Raw genomic sequence first — 18,703 nt, 5'->3', positions numbered from 1 at the left:
AAATCGAAATTTCCTTTATTATTATAGAGTGAATTGGCAAACTGTGTGGGTTGAGAGTCAGCCTATAGTTCAGGGTAAGTATTCAGACTTCAACCTGTGCTTGGCACTTAGGATTTTTACTTTAAATCAGCTTCTCACAATTTAGTTTTTGGATCACATATTTTAATGTAAAAGGTTTTCTTAAATGTCTTCAACTTCAAAACTTAGAATCAAAGCATCTTTCTTGCTTACATTGGAAATTAGGCTTATACTTAAAATTAGGAAAATGTTTCTAATGTCCTGACCCCAAGTTTGTTCCCCAAGTTTAAAAACAGCTGCCAGAACCAGGGCTAGTCCAACACCAAATGGAGAGTTTGTGTAATTTCTAGAGTCCCACCAATGAAGTTATCATCAAATTCTCCTGGCTAAAATTCCTTTCCTCAATCACTCTTTTGAGCTAGATTAAAATAGTAGTAATGTCTCCCCCCCTCCAACCCCAGTTCTGATTTTATATATTGACATCTTTTCTCTTTTCTTTGTCAATCTGGTGAAGGTTTTGTCAATTATTGATCTTTCCAAAGAGCCAACTTTTGGTTTTGTTAATTCTATTGTTTTTTATTCTCAATTTCATTTATTTCTGTCCTAATCTTTTTTTTTCCTCTCCCCCTCCCCCCCACCCTGGTTGTCTGTTCTGTCTATTTGCTGCGTGTTCTTTTTTGTCCATTTCTGTTGTTGTCAGCGGCACGGGAATCTGTGTTTCTTTTTGTTGTGTCATCTTGTGTCAGCTCTCTGTGTGGGCAGCACCATTCTTAGGCAGAATGCACTTTCTTTCGTGCTAGGCGGCTCTTCTTACGGGGCGCACTCCTTGTGCATGGGGCTCCCCTATGTGGGGGACAACCCTCTGCGGGGGACAACCCTGTGTGGCAGGGCACTCCTTTGCGTGCATCAACACTGTGTGTGGGCCAACTCCACATGGGTCAAGGAGGCCCGGGATTTGAACCGCAGACCTCCCATGTGGTAGACGGACGCCATAACCACTGGGCCAAGTCTGCTTCCCTGCCCTAATCTTTTTAAATTTCTTTCCTTCTACTGCTTTGTGGTTAGTTTGGTGTTCTTTTTCTAGTTCTTCCAGATGTGCAATTAGGTCTTTGATTTTAGCTCTTTTTCTTAATGTAAGCATTTAGGACTGTAAATTTCCCTCTCAGCACTGCCTTTGCTGCATCCCATAACTTTTTTTTAAAGATTTACTTATTTATTTATTTATTCTTCTCCCCCTCATTGTTTGCACTTGCCATCTGCACTCTATCCATTTGCTGTGTGCTCTCTGTGCTGCTCATCTTCTCTCTTTAGGAGGCACAAGGAACTGAACCTCAGATCTCCCATGCAGGAAAGAGGCGTTCAATCACTTGAGCTGCCTGCTTAGTTGTATGTTGTATGTCTCATTGTCTTTCCTCTTTGTGTCTCATTTGTTGCTTAGTCTCATTGCATCAGCTTGCTGCACCAGCTCACTGTCTTGCTCCACTAGCTCACTGTCTTGCTCATCTTCTCCAAGTGAGAACCAAACCTGGGACCTCCCATGTGGTAAGCAGGAGCTCAATTGCTTGAGCCATATCTGCTTCCCCCCATAACTTTTGATATGTTGTGTTCCTGTTTTCATTTCATCTCAAGATATTTACTGATTTCACCTACAATTTCTTTTTTTATTTTTTATTTTTAAAGCAGCTTTAGATTACCTAAATGTTTCATTTAAAATATAGGGGAGGAAGAAGATGTGGCTCAAGTGATTGGACTCCCATCTACCATATAAGAGGTCCAGGGTTCAATTCCCCAGGGCCTCCTGGTGAAAAGCAAGCTGGCCCACATGGCGAGCTGGCCTGAGCGGACAGCTGGCCCATGTGGAGTGCTGGCCCACGCAGAGTGCTGGCCCATGCAGCATGCTGGCCTGCATGGAGAGCTGGTGCAACAAGATGACACAACAAAAAGAGACACAGAGGAGAGATAATAGGAGATGCAGTAGGCCAGGAAGCTGAGGTGGCGCAAGAGATTGAGTGCCTCTCTCCCGCTCCAGAAGGTCCCAGGATCAGTTCCTGGTGCCACCAAAATAGAAGACAAGCAAACACAGAAGAGCATACAGTAAATGGACACAGAGAGCAGACAATCAGTGCAAACACAATGGGAGGGGGGAGAAAAATAAATCTTTAAATATCTATATCTATCTATCTATCTATCTATCTATCTATCTATCTATCTATGCCCCACCATCCCCCCTTACACTTTCCCACATTAACAACACCCTTCATTTGTGTGGTACATTTATTACAATTGCTGAACACATATTGAAGCTTTGAACCATGAACTATAGTTTACATTATACTTTGCACTTTATTCTGCACAATTTTGTAGGTTATGACAAAATATATAATGGCCTGTATCCATCATTGCAATGTCATGCAGGACAATTCCAATGTCATGAAATGCCCCCATATTACACCTGTTTTTCCCTCTCCCTCCCCTCAGAGCTTCTGGTGGCCACTGCCTTTGTATCAGTGATTGTAATTTCTTCTTTGACCCACTGATTATTTAAGAGTGTGTTATTTAACTTCCATATATTTGTGGATTTTCCAGTTCTCTGTCTGTTATTGATTTCCACTTTCATTTCATTATGACCAGAGAAGATGCTTTGTGTCATTTCCATCTTTCTAATTTTATTGAGACTTGTTTTCTGACCCAACATGTGGTCTATCTGGAGAATCATACATGAGAACTTGAGAAGAATGTATATCCTGCCCTTTTTGGGGTGCAATGTTCTGTATATGTCTGTTAAGTCTAGTTCATTTATCATATTATTCAAGTTCTCTGTTTCCTTATTGATCCTCTGTCTTGATGATAGGTATCAATTGATAGAATGGTGTTTTGAAGTCTGCAGCTGTTATTGTAGAGATATCTATTTCTCCCTTCAGTTTTACCAGGGTTTCCCTCATGTATTTTGTGACACTCCCTGGTTAGGTCCATAAATATTTATGATTGTTATTTCTATATTAATATGTAGTATCCTTCTTTGTCTCTTATAACGCTATTGATTTAAAGTGTATTTTGTCTCATATTTGTATAGCTATCCCAACTCTTTTTTTGTTACTGTTTGCATCAGATATATTTTCCCATCCTTTCACTTTCAGTCTGTTGTGTCTTTGGGTCTGTTACTCTCCTGTAAACCATATATAATTGGATCATGCTTTTTGTCCATTCTGCCACTCTGTCTTTTGCCTGGGGAGTTTAATCCATTAGCATTCAGTGTTATTACTGTAAAGGCAGTACTTATTCAGCCGTTTTGTCCTTTGTTTTTTATATGTTATATTTTTTGTCTCTCTTTTCCTTTCTTACAAACTTCTTTTATATATAGTTGATCTTTTGTGATATATCTGACTTATCCCTTTCTCACTTCTCTTTCTGTATATTTTTAAATACTTTTTTTTTTTGGTTACCCTGGGGTTTATATTATTACTCTCTAACCTACTAATTTGAAAAGATGCCAACTTAGCTTCAATAGCATACACATTATCTTCTTTCATATCCTTCTCTTTTCTCATCTTTATGTTGTTTTTGTCCCACTTTACCATTTTGTATTTTGTATGTCTATTATCAGGATATATGCCCTTTTCTTGTTCAATTGTATTCCAATTCTTATATGAATTAAAGAGTAAAGTTTTATATTGAGATATAGTACTATTTGGTTTTGCATTTACTCTTTTTTTTTTTTTTAAAGATTTATTTTTATTTATTTAATTCCCCTCCCCTCCCCCGGTTGTCTGTTTTCTGTGTCTTTTTGCTGCGTCTTGTTTCTTTGTCCGTTTCTGTTGTTGTCAGCGGCATGGGAAGTGTGGGCGGCGCCATTCCTCGGCAGGCTGCTCCCTCCTTCGCGCTGGGTGGCTCTCCTTATGGGTGCACTCCTTGCGCGTGGGGCTCCCCTATGCGGGGGACACCCCTGTGTAGCACAGCACTCCTTGCGCGCATCAGCACTGCGCATGGGCCAGCTCCACATGGGTCAAGGAGGCCCGGGGCTTGAACCGTGGACCTCCCATGTGGTAGACGGATGCCCTAACCACTGGGCCAAAGTCCGTTTCCCTGCATTTACTCTTTTACTCACCCTTACTGATGATCTTCATTTCTTCACACTATTCTAAGCCACATTATCCTGTCTTTTCCTTTGAACTTGTGGAACTCCCTTTAGTAATTCCTGTAGGGCAGGTCTCTTGCTGACAAATTCTCTCAGTTTCTGTTTATCTGAGAAATATTTTAATCTCTCCCTCATTTTTGAGGGTTAGTTTTGCTAAATCAAGAATTTTTGGCTGGTAGATTTTTTCTTTCAGTATTTTAAATATATCCTAACATTGCCTTCTCACTTTCAAGGTTTCTAATGAGAAATCAGCACTCAGTCTTATTGAAGATCCCTTGTATATGGTGAATCCCTTTTCTCTTGCCACTTTCAGAATTCTTTCTTTTTTTATTATCTTTTTTTTAAAGATACATAGGTCATACAAAATGTTACATTAAAAAATAGAAGAGGTTCCCATATACTTCACTCCCCACTCCCCATACATACTCCTCTCACATCAACAACCCCTTTCTTCAATGTGGAACATTCATTGCATTTGGTGAATACATTTTGGAACACTGCTACACAGCATGGATTATAGTTTACCTTGCAGTTTACACTCTCTCTTGGTCCATTCAGTGGGTTATGGCAGGATATATAATGTCTTGCGTCTGTCCCTGCAATATCATTCAGGACAACTCCCAAGTCCCAAAAATGCCCCCATATCACACCTCTTCTACCTTCTCCCAGCCCTCAGCCACTCCTGTGGCCACTGTCTCCACATCAATGATATACTTTCTTCCATTGCTAGAGTCACAATAATTCTGTAGTAGAATACCAGTAAGTCCACTCTAATCCATATTTATTCCTCCATCCTGACATTCTGATTAGTGCGTGTCTCTGAGTAGATCTATTAGGATTTATCCTGTGTGCAGTATATTGTACTTCTTGTACATACATATTTATTCTTTTCATGAGAGTTGGGAAGTTTTTGGCCATGATTTCTTCAAATATTCTTTCTGTGTCTTTTTCCTTCTCTTCTTCTGGATCACCACCCATGATGCATATGTTCATGTCCTGCATGCTGTCATTTATACCCCTGAGAAATTGTTCATTTATTTTTATGTCTTCTTTTTTTTTTTTTTTTTTATTGGTTTATTTATTTATTGTTCTGCTAGATAAAATGCTTTGCTAATGCTTTTCTTTTTTTTTTTTCCTCTTATGATAGTCTTTATTTTATTTTTTTTATTGACTTTGTAATAATATTACATTAAAAATATATATATATGTGAGGTCCCATTCAATCCCACCCCCCCACCCCCCCTCTCCCCCCCAAAACACTCATTCCCATCATCATGACACATCCATTGGATTTGTTAAGTACATCTTTGGGCACCTCTGCACCTCATAGTGTCCTGTCTTCTAATCTGCTGATTTCTTCTGCCTGTACAAATCTGCTGATGTATGCCTCTTGTGTGTTTTTTTTAAAAGATTTTTTAAAATTTCTTTTCTCCCCTTCCACCCCTACCCCCACCCCATTGTCTGCTCTCTGTGTCCACTCACTGTGTGTTCTTCTATGTCTGCTTGCACCCTTGGTGGCACCAGGAAACTGCATCTCTCTTTTTTTTTTTTAAGATTTATTTTTTAAATTTATTTCTCTCCCCTCCCCGCCCCATTATCTGCTCTCTGTGTCCATTTGCTGTGTGTTCTTCTGTGTCCACTTGGATTCTTGTCAGTGGCATCAGGAATCTGCATCTCTTTTTGTTGCATAATCTTGTTGTGTCAGCTCTCCATTTGTGTGGTGCCACTCCTGGGCAAGCTGTACTTCTTTTTTGCAGGGGGCTGCTCTCCTTACGGGGTACACTCCTTCCACATAGGGCTCCCCTATGCGGGGGACACCCCTGCATGGCATGGCACTCCTTGCACGCATCAGCACTGCATGTGGGCCAGCTCACCACACGGGTCAGGAGGCCCTGGGTTTGAATCCTGAACCTCCCGTGTAGTAGGCAGATGCTCTATTGGTTGAGCTACATCCACTTCCCTCTTGAACTTTACAATTGTGCCTTTCATCCCCATAATTTCTGTTGTGTTTCTCTTTATACTTTCAAATTCTTCTTTATGTTCACACATTATCTTATTAATATCCTTTATCTCTTTGTGCATATTTTCCTTCACCTCCTTGAATTTATTTAGGAAATTTGTTTGAATATCTTTGATTAGTTGTTCCAACTTCTGAGTCTCACTAAAGTTTTAATTTCTTCTCTTGACCAAGCCATATCTTCCTGTTTATTAGTATGGTTTGTAATTTTTTGCTGATGTCTAGGCATCTATCTTTATGCATTAACTCTAAGGGTCCATTTTCCCCCTTGTCTAGGGTATTATTGTTGATTGACTTTGTGTTGAGGCTTTTCTTTGATACTTGGCCTAACTTATTCTAGTCCTTTAGAATAGGCCACATTTAACTATTCAGATTTTGTAAGATCTTCTTCATCTGATTCTTGCCCTAGGTATGCAGTGCAGTTTTTAATATTGCAATATTTGTGCAATTGTTTTACCTCCAGAAGAGTTTCCTTTCCTCTTTTCTTTCTCTGGGAATCTTGATCTGTTCTGTTTTGTTTTGTGCAGACTTATCTCCCCAGCTCCTATGATTTGTTTAAATTCTCTTCCTCATTCAGTGCCTTGTTTCCCTTATACGTTTCAGTTCTGGGACCCATCCTACCTTACAGCAGTACAGTTTAATCCCCTAACCATTTTTTTTTTTCTGTGAGGCTTTTCTACCTCTGGTTTCTTCACCATTAGGGTATCCTGCCCCAATGAGCTAGAGAGGGTCCATTCCCCCCAGGGCCCTTTTCTATGCAGCATTCCTCTGCAGCTTGTGTTCCACCTGGGTCTCTGTGAACCTAGGTCCCTGTGCCTGGATATGCATGAAGTTCTAACTGCTTTAGTGAGTCATTTGACAGTTTCTGTCTGTGCTGGGAGGGAGTTGGGCCATGCTGCAACTGTGTGACTCACAAGCTGTGTGAAGCTGTGGGATTGAGTTATAGTGAGAGAAATGGGAACTGACTGGTAAACTAGAATGAAATTCTCCTACCTGAGTTTTTGTTTTTGTTTTTTTCATTTCTTGAATTAAGCATTTGTCAAGTCCTTCTCCAGTCTTTACTGTCCTTTAGAGTTCTAAGCATGTGGGATTTATCCTTATATCTACTAAATCTCTGGGGATGCTTTTTTAAATCTCAGGGGATGTCTTACATCACCATGTTGATGAAATCACTACTCCATCAAACTTTTACATTACTTTTAGAATTGGATCTGTTTTGAACCTTTGGTTCTTTAACTATATTCTGATTTCTCTGCTGAACCACAGAGTGCTTTAGATTTCAAGCATTCTTGCTTGAAATGTAGCTAAAGAATTTGTATCTAATGTATTTGGTGAAGCCCGTTTTATAGGTTGTCGTTGTTGCTTAGGTCACAATGCCTAAATTCATAGTCTCAGAATTTGAGTGCTGTAAGGGGTATGATCATATATAGGTCAACTCCCTCAATTTACAGGTAAGAATACTGAAGCCCAGGGATATTAAATTATTCTCCAAGTTATATGAAACTTCTCAGCCTGTGCTCTGCCCACCGTACTCCAAGGCCTCAGTCAGAAAGGAGAACAATCAACTTAGTATCTATGGTATTTAAATGCAGCCGATTTTCAGATTCAGCTATGTCACATAGAAAAAATATTGATAGAGTGAAGCCTATGGAACAGAGTTAGTATTGTTACACGACATCTGTGTCATGGAAGGCGCTGTGGATTTAACTTCACAATACACAATAAAGATCCTACCCATTGTCATTGTCATGTGAAAATGCAGAATACCTAGATAAAGCTCAAAATTAACATCACCATCCTCTTCAGAATCCTTCAGCAGTTCTCAGTTTGCTGTAATATCTCATGTCTAAACTCTGTTCTTTGGCTTTCTTTCTGCTTAAAAAACTAGAGGACTTCCGGCAAGATGGTGGCTGAGTGAGCTTGCCTTGCCGTCTCTCGGGGGAAGAGGCAGCTGGGCGCCGCCGGAGGTTCTCGGGGACCAGGCTTTTTTGGGATTTTTGCAGGGCAGGAAGTGTCTGGACATCAATTTGGTGGGAAGGTAATGGAGAGGATTGGTCTATAAGATACAATTTGGGTTCTATTGCCCGGAGGTGAGACCTGCACATGGGTTGCTCCCTCCTTGGGGGTGGGTGGAGCCGTGGAACCCGCACTGCGGCCACACTTTTTGGTGGCTCTGTGGTGTTGGGGAATACGCGAGTCCTGGGCGGGGTGTTGGAGGGTTGACGGGATGGGACGCCTTTCCGGATCGATTTGGAGAGACAGGTGGTGTTTTGTTGTGAAGCGGGGGAATTTTTGATTGCGGACACAAATAATAGTGCTTCCGCCTGGAGCCCCACCCCACAGGCCCGGCTGCCGATCCGCAACGGAATCAGAGTGTTGGCAATAAAGGGACGTAATTGGGAGGTTGTTACAGGGTGCGGCGAGGGAGGGGGACACGTCAGGAAGCCGATTGGGGGATATTTTGCGAAGCTTGGGAATTCCGGTTTTGGAATCGGTTTTCGGCGTTTCCAACTGGAGCCCAACCCACGGGCCGGGCTCCAGTGCTGCGTCATTAAATTGGCTGCGGTGTAGAGGCGCCCCCAGGTGGCCGTTTTGTGGGATCATAGGGTGGGAGCAGTCCAAAAGCTGAATTGATGAAATATCCATAAAAATAAACCCTAGTGAGTAAGTGAATTGCAGGGTTCAGACATAATATAGAGTTTGCAGATCTGACTTCCCCCATAGGGCTGGCACCCAGCTGCGGGATCCCTGAGGGCTGTGTTACACTGCGGGGCTCCTACGCTTCCTGTTGACCAGATTAGAGGTTGTCAGGTCTGAATCCCCTAAACTCTGGTGGCCCACACCCCAGAGACTCACATCTCTTGAGTCTTCAATATCTCAGACTTTCCACCCCTGAATCCATGACGCCCTGAGGTCCATCTGAGGTCCTTGAATGCCCTAGCCTTCAACGTTTGCATTTTTTCTTTACTGTTTCATTTTGTTTTGTTTTTATTTTCATTTTATCTTATTTTTTACTTTTTTTAATGTCCTGATTGCTAATATTGCATTATCCCCTAGTCTTTTCTCCCAGCTTATCCCCCAAAGTCTTTTTTTTTTTTACTCAGTTATTTAGGGTTTTTTGTTGTTGTTGGTGTTGCAATTGTGGTTCGCGTATATCTGTTTTTTTCTTACCCCTACCTGTTCCCCACCATTTTCCCACTCCCCTTTTTCTTTTTCCCTTTCTTCTCTTCTTTCTTTTTTTTTTTCATTTTTTTTTCTTTTTCTGTTTTTGCTCTCCCTCTTGTCCCTCATTTTCTACTTATTTTATTTTAACTCAATTATACAATAGGTGCTGCAGGGAACACCTCACATTTGCTGGGTTCTCTCATCCTCCACTGCCTCATTTCTAAGTGAACTGATTTAGGCTACCTACAATATCCCCTTTCGCCTACATCTTGATATCCGCCATCATCTACTGTCTCTCCTATATTCCACCTCCCATCTCCCTTTCTTTGATCCACAAAGTATCTAACTCTTAATTCCTAATACCCTTGTTTTGTTTTCTGTCTGTTATCCACTCTTGAAACTATTACCTTTCTTTTCTCTTTCCCTCTCTCATGAAAACAATAGCTTTTTAGCTCATACCATATTCCTCCCATATTCAGTCAGCTACCTCATAATAGGTACTCTACCTACTGCTATAACTCTACACAATTTTACATGAATCTAACCTCCATCCTCCCAGATCTCATATTCTTGCTTTGTTAACATATATCACCAATACTACCTTACACTTTTTCCTTGCTTACACAATTACCTTTCCCCGGCACTAATACTTTCCTTTAAAGTGAATGTAACCAGCAACAAGAAATTAGAATAAGAAGAACAAAGTGACAAAGAGAAGATATAACACTTACGCAAAAACAAAAGCTAATTAATCTCTAAGAATAGACAAAGAAGCTAAGGAACTGATTAAACCCGTCAAGATAAAATGATGACCAGACAGCAACAAAAACCTACAAACCAAACCAGTAATCAGGAAAACATGGCTGAATCCAATCAACAAACTAAAAATCAGGAAGGGGAACAGAACTTAGCTCAAGCAATGAAAGATTTCAGAACATTTATCACTGACAAATTTGATGAAGTAATGAAAGAGGTTAACAACATGAAGACAACACTGGGACGGGAAATTGCAGACATACGCAAAAAGATAACAGACATGGTGGGAATGAACACCACTGTTCAAGAAATCAAAAATACACTTGCAGCAAATATCAGCAGACTAGAAGAGGCAGAGCAGAGAATTAGTGGTGTGGAAGACAGTACATCAGAAATCAAACAGATAGTAGAAGGGGTCGATAAAAAGATAGAAAAAATCCAGCTAGGACTCAGGGACCTGAATGACAATGCAAAACACTCAAACATATGTATTATAGGCATTCCAGAAGGTGAAGAGAAGGAAAAGGGGTCAGAAGGAGTGTTGCAGGAAATAATGGCTGAAAACTTCCCAAATCTACTGAAAGAGACAGATGTACATATCCAAGAAGCACAGCGCACTCCACTAGTCATAAACCCCAACAGGCCCACCCCAAGACACATACTTGTCAAATTATCCAATGCTCAAGACAAAGAGAAAATCCTAAAAGCAGCAAGAGAAAAGAAAACCATCACATACAAGGGAAGCTCCATAAGATTAAGTGCTGATTTCTCATCTGAAACCATGGAGGCAAGAAGGCAGTGGTATGATATAATCAAAGTACTAAAGGAAAAAAAATTCCAACCAAGAATACTCTATCCAGCTAAACTAGCATTCAAACATGATGGAGAGCTCAAAATATTCGCAGATAAACAGAAACTAAAAGAGTATACCAACAGGAAACCTCCCCTTCAAGAAATTCTAAAGGGAGTTCTGCAGGAAGAAAGGATAAAACAGGACAGGCAGAGTTGGAGGAGAGTATAAGAACAACAAAAAAAGACAAAAATAGAAGGGAAAAAAAATACAAACAAAATATGACAAATACAAATCCAATCAAAATATGGCTAACACAAATAATTCCTTGAAAGTAATAACACTGAATGCCAACGGATTAAACTCACCTATCAAAAGATTCAGACTGGGACATTGGATAAGGAAATATGACCCATCCGTATGCTGTCTACAAGAGACACATCTTAGACCCAGAGATGCATGGAAATTGAAAGTGAATGGCTGGAAAACAATCATACAAGCAAACAATAACCAAAAAAAGGCAGGAGTAGCTATATTAATATCAGACAAAATAGACTTTAAAGGTGAAACAATTGTGAGAGACAAAGAAGGATACTACATTTTAGTGAAAGGGAAAATCTGTGAAGAAGATCGAACAATGATAAATATTTATGCTCCTAACAAGGGTGCCTCTAAATATGTGAGGCAAACGCTGGAAAAACTAAGTGAAACAATAGATGCATCTACAATTATAGTGGGGGATTTTAATACACCACTATCTACCTTGGACAGAACATCTCAAAAGAGAATCACTAAAGAAACAAAACACTTGAACAGTATATTAGAGGAGCTGGATCTAATAGACATATATAGATCATTATACCCAAACACAGCAGGATATACATTTTTCTCAAGCGTACATGGATCATTCTCCAAGACAGACCGTATGCTAGGCCACAAAGAAAAGCTTAATGAATTGAGAAAGATCGAAATCATACAAAACAATATCTCTGACCACAGTGGAGTCAAGCTGGAAATTTGCAAGGGACAGAGGCCCAGGTTTCACACCACGATGTGGAAATTAAACAGCACAATCTTAGAAAAACAGTGGGTCAAAGAGGAAATATCAAAAGAAATCAATGACTACCTTGAAACAAATGAAAATGATAACACAACATACCAAAATTTATGGGATGCAGCAAAAGCAGTACTGAGAGGGAAATTGATAGCCATAAATTCATATATCAAAAAAGAAGAAAGAGCAAAAATTGAAGAACTAACTGCACATTTGAAGGAATTAGAAAAACAACAACAAAGTAACCCAACAGGAAGAAGAAGGAAGGAAATAACAAAGATAAGAGCAGAACTAAATGAAATAGAAAATAAGAAAGCACTTGAAAAGATAAGCAAGACCAAGAGCTGGTTTTTTGAGAAGATCAACAAAATTGACAAACCTTTAGCGAGACTAACAAAGAAAAAAAGAGAGAAGATGCAGATACACAAAATAAGAAATGAGAAAGGCGATATCACCACTGACCCCACAGAAATAAAGACTATCATAAGAGGATACTTTGAAAAACTATATTCCAACAAAAATGACAATTTAGAGGAAATGGACAAATTCCTAGAAACAAATAAGCAACCCATATTGAAAGAAGAAATTGATGATCTTAACAAACCAATCACAAGCAGAGAGATAGAATCAGTCATTAAAAATCTCCCAACTAAGAAGAGCCCAGGGCCAGACGGCTTCAGAGGTGAATTCTACAAAACATTCCGGAAAGAACTAACACCAATCTTGCTGAAACTATTCCAAAAAATCAAAACAGAAGGAACATTGCCGAACTCCTTCTATGATGCCAACATTACCCTAGTACCAAAGCCAAACAAAGATACCACAAGAAAGGAAAATTACAGACCAATTTCTCTAATGAACCTAGACGCAAAAATACTTAACAAAATACTTGCTAATCGTATCCAACAGCACATTAAACGAATTATACACCACGACCAAGTGGGATTTATTCCCGGTATGCAAGGATGGTTCAACATAAGAAAATCAATCAACGTAATACACCATATAAACAGACTGAAGGAAAAAAATCACATGATTATATCTATAGATGCAGAAAAAGCATTTGACAAAATACAGCACCCTTTCTTGATAAAAACACTCCAAAAGATTGGAATACAAGGAAATTTTTTGAACATGATAAAGAGTATATACGAAAAACCTAAGCCAACATTGTTTACAATGAAGAAATCCTAAAATCCTTCCCTCTAAACTCAGGAACTAGACAAGGATGCCCATTGTCTCCGCTCCTATTTAACATTGTCTTAGAAGTACTTGCTCGAGCACTGAGGCAAGAACCAGATATAAAAGGCATTCAAATCGGAAAGGAAGAAGTCAAAATTTCACTATTTGCAGATGACATGATCCTATACATAGAAAACCCTGAGAGATCTATAACGAAGCTTCTAGAACTCATAAATGAGTTTAGTAAAGTCGCAGGTTATAAGACCAATGCACAAAAATCGGTAGCATTTCTGTACACCAATAATGAGCAATGTGGCAGCGGCGGTCTGAGCCTGGCCGAGGGACGGGCGGCCGTGGGCCAGGTGACTCTTCCCGGAGGCGAGGGCGAGGCGGGAGACTTGGCCGAGTCTCCGGCGGAGGCGTGCAAGGTGTGGAGGGCGGCGGGGACGAAGGAGAGGAGACACCCTTGTGGAGCTGTAACAGAGCCGTTTATTCGGGAATGTACAGAGATTATATAGGGCTGTGGCGGAGGGGCGGGCAGAGTTCTTGCTGGGATGCCGTATAAGGCGTGCTGGGGAGACTTTCGATGAGGATTGGTAAGGAGCAACACGGAACTGCCAGGAGGGGGGTACGGGAAGGGGCGGGAATGGCGTCACAGCGAGGGGAGGCGGGAAGAGGAGGGGGAAGGGGGAGTGGGGGAGCCGTCCGGATATTGCCTTTTGGCGGGAACAGTGGGTGTAGCCTAGATGACTGGGCGGGCTTTGAAGCGCCGCGTACCAACGGTCCGAGGATGTGGCATCCGTACCGGCCGCCTCGTAGTGGGCCTGGGCGGGCTGAGGGCTTGCGCCCGTACCAGCCCTTCCCTTGACCACTGGCTCCAGGTTACGCGTCTACCTTCTGACAGGGCTGGCCCCTACTGAGGAGGAGGCTATCCCACATTTCCCCCTGGTTTTTTAATTAAAAGAACTGGTGGCTCCCCCTATAAAGGAAGGGGCAGGGTAGGGCGGAGAGAGGGGGGGGAAGGGTATAGGGAAGAGTCGGGTAGGGACTGTGTGGGGAGGGGGGGTAGATGGACAGTTGATTGGGCTCAGTTGGAGGGTGGTGAGAGTCTCTGGATGAAAACAAGTAAGGCAAAAAGTATGACGTTATTGAGCTTGGCGGCTGGGGGACAGCAGACAGTTCTGAAGTCATATGGCGGTTGTCTGGATGTCAGGACAGTGGGAGGTTTTAGTTCTTCTCTTCGGACGAGTGGGACGGGGCTGGGCAGGGGGGCCGTCTTCTGTAGCGAGTCGCTGGTACTGGACGCGCACGTAGGATGTGAAGACTGCATTTGCTTGGTCCTTGGCGAGCTGGATGATTTTTCTGACGGCCCAGGGACCTATAGTGAGGGCTAGGATGATTATGATTAGTGGACCCAGAAAGGGGAGGAGGTACGGAAGGAGGGTATGAAAGACTCCAGAAAAGTAGTTAGCTGCTTCGCGCTCTCTTTGGCGTCGCTCTAATCCTTCTCGGACCTTTCTTAGACTGTCCTCTGCAAGACCTGTAGAGTTAGCGTAAATGCAGCATTCTTCCCCAAGGGCGGCACAGAGGCCTCCCTCCTTGAGGAGAAGGTGGTCAAGGCCCCGGCGGTTCTGGAGGACTACCTCGGAAAGGGAGTTAAGAGAGTTTTTAAGATGGGAGATGGCTGTTTGGAGATGGGCGATGTCTTCATCGACAGCTTGCCTGAGGAAGGAAAGAGAAGAGGATTGCGTGGCGAGGGCGGCGATTCCTGTGCCTGCTCCGGCGAGACCTAGAAGGGTAGCAACAGTGAGGACAGTGATGGACTCTCTTTTTTGCAGGTGAATTGGGAGATTTTGACTCTGCAAGCGGGAGAAGAACTCTTCGTTAGGATGGAAAAGGACTCGAGGGGCGAGAAGAATGAGCAGACAGGTTTCATTGGTGGCATTGAGGGTGACGACGTTGAGGCAGGGGGTTAATCTTGTGGATGTGCAAAGCCATTGGGAGGTGTTATGGGGGATTAAGAATTTGGCGGAAGCGCCGGGAGAGGAGTAGTTGGAGCAAGCTTTTAGGGGGGGATGGGAACTTTGGCGAGAATGAATGCAGCACCCTGTGGAAGAAACTGATTGAAAGGTTAAGGGGACAGAGGAGGTGTTCCAGTTGCATTTGGCTGGATTCTGTTCAGAGGATTCACTGAAAGTGAGGTTAGTGGCAACAGGCTCGTACAGAGGAAGAGAGGGGGAGAGACAAAGCCAGCAGCTCGCAGTGAGGTCGGGGTGGGAGGTGTTCAGAGAGGTGTACGAGGCTTTGATTAGGTTGATGAGAGGGCTGGAATACCGAGTAGGGGGTAGGCGAAGCTTGGGGTTATGGGAGCGAGCTAGGGGAGACAGTTGTGAGAGAGGTGCCGGGCAAAGGAGAGGGCGAGGCAGAGCAGGGCGGAGAGGAGGGTTGTGCCTGTGGAGGATTGAGAACTTTATTTGGGCCAATGCCGCTTGGGATGGGGGTCATGAAACTTGCGGGAGCAGGTGTCCTCGACCCTTGAGACAAAGGTGGCAAATGGCTCATTCCGGCCTTGGGTTAACTTTGCAAACTTTTCGGGTTTGCTAGCCGAACAGTTGCGGAAGGCTTGCAAGGCGACGTCTCGAAGAATTGGCCAGAAGTCAGCCGGGACCCGCTGGTAAGCGGTCGCCTGGACAAAGTCACCCGTACCCGTGTAGGCATCAGGAGGGTGGAGGATTCCCGTGGCTGCGTTCTGAGAGATTTGCCTTTCTGCCTCTGCTTGGAAGTGGGCACGCCAATCGACAAATTGCCCGGGGTTTAATATGGCCCGGGCGAGGGAGGTCCAATCTTGGGGGAGACAGAGGTCCATGCCGATGTCCTGCATGAGCTAGATGGCATAGGGACTACCCAATCCGTCCTCCCTGACAGCTTTCCGGAGCTGCTTAACTGTTTCAGAATCGATTGGGTACCAGTCGTAGGGGCGATTAGCGGTAGGGACAATATTCAAGGGAAAACAGCTGAGAGAGGGAGGCCCGCGAGAGGGAGGGATATTGGAGGCAAGCTGAAAACGGGGGGAGGGCGTGGGTGCAGAGTGAGGGGGCCCGGTCCATTGACTTGCTGCTGGGGCTTGTGAGTGATCCCAGCGATCACAAGATGGCGGTGCGGAGGGCGCGGTGGAGGCGTAAGATGGCGGACAGACCCCGCCCTCAGAAAGGGAGGGGTAGAGTGCGCACGCCTGGGGGTGTGGTGGGGAAGTGACATCATGGTCGGGGTAGTTCTCCTTTTTGGCGCCCTTTTCGGCCGAAGGAGAAGGAGGAAGTGCGCCATCTTGATGAGGTCTCGTGTTGTCTTGTCTAGGCGGGTGGAGTTCGAGCGCATTGTTAAGTTGCTCGACTAGAGACTCTGTATCTGAAGGGGGGTCTGAGTCAAAATCATTGTCCTCCTTGGCCGCTTGGGCCGATAGGGCCTCCTTCGATTACTTGGGCCCCTATCTGGGGGACGAGAGCCCTGTAGGCAGGAGCGAATGGTTATTAGGGTGGGCAGCATGCCGGGAGGGAACCGCTTCCCTTCATGCTCCATGGCGGAGGCGACCCGATCGATTAAGTGATCATACGTGATAGGGTCCCAGAGGTGGCAAGTGGAGAGCCATGGGTTAAAAGGCAAGAGAAGGTCCCAATAAACTTGCAGTTGTCGAACGGAGACCTTACGGCAGTGAGTATCTAAAAGTCCCGCCAAGGCGCGGACCTGAGGCGCTTGCCGGGCAGATAGCCGGTTGCCCATGATATTGCCCTAGAGGGTGAAAAAGGCTAGGAGGGCCGAGACTACAAGGCTAAGAGAGGCGAGGAGAGCAAAGAACAATACTCTTTGGTGACAGGACCAATCCGAGGGAGCGAGTTCAGCAAGACACCAAGCGCCGATTAGAGGGACGATTATACAGACAACAATGCCGGAAACACGAAGGGATAACGGGGAATTGTGTAGTAGAACAGGTGGGGGAGAAACAAGCTGGGGCATAGGAGTCATGAAAGTGAGGCTCTCTGAATTGGGTGTGTGGGGAGAGGCGGCCCTGGGATGGGGGCAGCGAAGGGCGAGGAGAGGCGGCCCCAGATTGGGGGCGGCGAAGGAGGGGCCCTTACCTTGCAGGCGAATGGAGAGGGGAAGTGGAGAGGCGTCCGGAAGAGCGGACTCTGGGCTGGACCACTGCGCGAGGGCGAAGATTCCTCACATGGGGCACCAGTTGTGGCAGCGGCTGTCTGAGCCTGGCCGAGGGACGGGCGGCCGTGGGCCAGGCGACTCTTCCCGGAGGCGAGGGCGAAGCGGGAGACTTGGCCGAGTCTCCGGCAGAGGCGTGCAAGGTGTGGAGGGCGGCGGGGACGAAGGAGAGGAGACACCCTTGTGGAGCTGTAACAGAGTCGTTTATTCGGGAATGTACAGAGATTATATAGGGCTGTGGCGGAGGGGCGGGCAGAGTTCTTGCTGGGATGCCGTATAAGGTGTGCTGGGGAGACTTTCGATGAGGATTGGTAAGGAGCAACACGGAACTGCCAGGAGGGGGGGTACGGGAAGGGGTGGGAATGGCGTCACAGCGAGGGGAGGCAGGAAGAGGAGGGGGAAGGGGGAGTGGGGGAGCCGTCCGGATGTTGCCTTTTGGCGGGAACAGTGGGTGTAGCCTAGATGACTGGGCGGGCTTTGAAGCGCCGCATACCAACGGTCCGAGGACGTGGCATCCGTACCGGCTGCCTCATAGTGGGCCTGGGCGGGCTGAGGGCTTGCGCCCATACCAGCCCTTCCCTTGACCACTGGCTCCAGGTTACGCGTCCACCTTCTGCCAGGGCTGGCCCCTACTGAGGAGGAGGCTATCCCACAAGCAAGATCAGGAGGAAATCAAGAAACCAGTACCATTCAAAATAGTAAATAAAAAAATCAAATACTTAGGAATAAATTTAACTAAAGAGGTAAAAAACTTATACACCGAGAACTATACAAGACTATTCAAGGAAATCAAAGAAGACCTAAATAAATGGAAGAATATTCCTTGTTCATGGATAGGAAGACTGAATATTATTAAGATGTCTATCCTACCAAAACTGATCTACACCTTCAATGCAATCCCAATAAAAATCAACACAGCCTTCTTTAAGGAACTAGAAAAACTAACTATGAAATTTATTTGGAAAGGAAAGAGACCCCAAATAGCCAAAGACATACTGAAAAAGAAAAACGAAATTGGAGGAATCACACTACCTGACTTCAAAACATACTACAAAGCTACAGTAGTGAAAACAGCATGGTATTGGCATAAGGAGAGAAACACAGACCAATGGAATCGAATTGAAAGCTCAGATATAGAACCTCACATATATAGCCATATAGTATTCGATAAAGCCTTCAAACCCTCTCAACTGGGAGAGAGTGGCCTATTCAACAAATGGTGCCTGGAGAACTGGATAGCCATATGTAGAAGAATGAAAGAGGATTACCATCTCACACCTTATACAAAGATCAACTCAAGATGGATCAAAGACCTAAATATAAGAGCAAAGACCATAAAAACCTTGGAAAGCAGTGTAGGGAAACATCTACAGGACC

At 44.0% G+C, this 18,703-nt stretch overlaps 1 protein-coding gene across 6 annotated transcripts in view; it reads left to right on the top strand.

Moving 5' to 3' along the window:
• The window catches only part of CCDC30 (coiled-coil domain containing 30), a 283,097-nt gene that overhangs the window by 137,133 nt on the left and 127,261 nt on the right, over positions 1 to 18,703 (top strand). The window lies entirely within an intron of this gene.

The sequence above is a fragment of the Dasypus novemcinctus genome, chromosome 9 (genome assembly GCF_030445035.2).
Source record: "Dasypus novemcinctus isolate mDasNov1 chromosome 9, mDasNov1.1.hap2, whole genome shotgun sequence".
NCBI lineage: Eukaryota > Metazoa > Chordata > Mammalia > Cingulata > Dasypodidae > Dasypus > Dasypus novemcinctus.
This window is presented reverse-complemented; position numbering and strand designations above follow the sequence as displayed.